The following is a 2,814-nucleotide window of genomic DNA, read 5'->3' as shown; positions in this document are numbered from 1 at the left end:
ATGGCACTATATACCAGTAGTAAAAATTGTGGGTGCACATAACCCCAATATATTCTTTGAATTCCCAGTGAGACAATGGCACTGTATACCAGTATTAAAAATTGTGGGTGCACATAACCCCCATATATTCTTTGAATTCCCAGTGAGACAATGGAACTGTATAGCAGTATTAAAAATTGTGGGTGCACGTAACCCCCATATATTCTTTGAATTCCCAGTCAGACAATGGCACTGTATACCAGTATTAAAAATTGTGGGTGCACATAACCCCCATATATTCTTTGAATTCCCAGTGAGACAATGGAACTGTATAGCAGTATTAAAAATTGTGGGTGCACGTAACCCCCATATATTCTTTGAATTCCCAGTCAGACAATGGCACTGTATACCAGTATTAAAAATTGTGGGTGCACATAACCCCCATATATTCTTTGAATTCCCAGTGAGACAATGGAACTGTATAGCAGTAGCAAAAATTGTGGGTGCACGTAACCCCCATATATTCTTTGAATTCCCAGTCAGACAATGGCACTGTATACCAGTATTAAAAATTGTGGGTGCACATAACCCCCATATATTCTTTGAATTCCCAGTGAGACAATGGCACTGTATAGCAGTAGCAAAAATTGTGGGTGTATATAGCCCCAATTCTATTGCTAGGGGACTTGCAGGGTATTTCTGAGGTGAAGGTGGGGGGGCACACCGTTGGAACGGGGATTTGGGGTGTATATATGGGGTATACGGGAATACACTGTCAGTGTGTTCCATTCAGGATCCTGGGAAAGCTGGGTTGCGGCGATTGAGCCCGTCAGTGCCACGTTACACTGACAAGCTTCTCCCTGGAATTGAAGTTATATGTAAGCCCAATATATTCTTTGAATTCCCAGTGAGACAATGGCACTATATAGCAGTAGCAAAAATAGTGGGTGTATATAGCCCCAATTCTATTGCTAGGGGACTTGCAGGGTATTTCTGGGGTGAAGGTGGGGGGGCACACCGTTGGAACGGGTATCGGGGGTATATATCGGGTATACGGGAATACACTGACAGTGTATTCCATTCAGGATCCTGGGAAAGCTGGGTTGCGGCGATTGAGCCCGTCAGTGCCACGTTACACTGACAAGCTTCTCCCTGGAATTTAGCTCTTACAAGAGCTGTTGGTTGTCTTCTCCTTCCTATCCTAGCCTGTCCCTGCCTACCCAGAATCTAACCCCTAGCTAACTGGACGGAAACCTCCGTCCTCGGTGAATTGCAAGCTCAGAATGACGCGAAGCTGGGCGGCGCTGTTCTTTTAAATTAGAGGTCACATGTTTTCGGCAGCCAATGGGTTTTGCCTACTTTTCTCAACGTCACCGGTGTCGTAGTTCCTGTCCCACCTACCCTGCGCTGTTATTGGAGCAAAAAAGGCGCCAGGGAAGGTGGGAGGGGAATCGAGTAATGGCGCACTTTACCACGCGGTGTTCGATTCGATTCGAACATGCCGAACAGCCTAATATCCGATCGAACATGAGTTCGATAGAACACTGTTCGCTCATCTCTAATGATGAGTGGTATTACAAAAACAGCAACCCTATTAAGAATTGTTCAGTACACGTTCTTTAAGGTGTGGCATTAAATGTAAGGTACTGGCAACAGGAAAACCTATATGCAGATCTATAGTAAACATTAGCCCTTAACAAAGATGGCCGAATTGAGGTCTAATGCTCATGCGCAAGTTTGAATCCCGATCATGTGACCTGTATATCTACAGAACAACAGAAGATGAACTTGTTGGCTCAGTGTGCATGAAGATGTTAACAACAAATAGGTAAGTATGATCAAAATAATATTAAATGTTGTATTACGTGTCAGATCTGTATATAATTGTATCTATAAAAAATGTATCAAAAATAAGTGATTGATTGTATATATAAATACAGGCAAAAGTAACAATTATATAATCCAATGCCGCCTAAACAAAAGAAGTGCAATGAATTGCTTTATATTTTGTAAATATAGGAAAGAGCACTTCTGAAATTTAACCCCTTAAGGAACCGAGTGTCTAATTTCAGGATCCAGAATGCTTCCCTTATGCGAACCTGTTGTTCCCAATTACCATTTCTTTTGGGTTTTGAAACCCTTTCAATAGCTTTAAAAATAAATGTCGATAAATTACCATCATGTATATCTCTGAAATGTTTAGTGACACCAGTTATTTTGGTTGATTTTACATTGGAAATTGAATGTAAATGCTCAGAGATTCTCAATCTTAGCGGTCTAAGGGCTAGTTCACACGTGAGTATAAGGGGAGGTTTTTGACAGCGGATTTCGCGTCCATAACCTCCCCTTATAATGGTGGTCTATGGAGACCGCCGGGCTTCTTTTCTCCGCTAGCGGCGGGCTGCTGCTAGCGGAGAAAAGAAGCGACATGCTCTTTCTTCAGGCGGAACCCGCGCCGGCAGTTCACGTATGAACTAGCCCTAATAGTACTTCCAATGTATTGCAATTTACATGACGTGCATGAAATCATGTAAATGACATGATCTGTTCCACAATTTAAATATTTGTTAATATTGAAGGAATGATCTTGTGAAGCATTGAGAAACTTGGAAGTTTTTTCCACATATTTACAGGTCTGACACCTTGCGGTGCCGCATTTGTAGAAACCTTTAATGTGAAGCCAGGTTTCTGATACAGTGTGACTGTCATTGAAAAGGCTGGGGGAAAGATGATTAGCTAAAGTTCTACCCCTTCTTGAAATGAAATTAATACCTCCCGAGATTAAAGAACCAAGGGTATCATCCTGTTTCAAAATCCCAATATTATTTTTGATGA

This window comes from Leptodactylus fuscus, chromosome 5, assembly GCF_031893055.1.
Source record: "Leptodactylus fuscus isolate aLepFus1 chromosome 5, aLepFus1.hap2, whole genome shotgun sequence".
In the NCBI taxonomy this organism is placed as follows: domain Eukaryota; kingdom Metazoa; phylum Chordata; class Amphibia; order Anura; family Leptodactylidae; genus Leptodactylus; species Leptodactylus fuscus.
The sequence above is the reverse complement of the archived record's forward strand: the minus strand, read 5'-3'. Positions refer to the sequence as shown.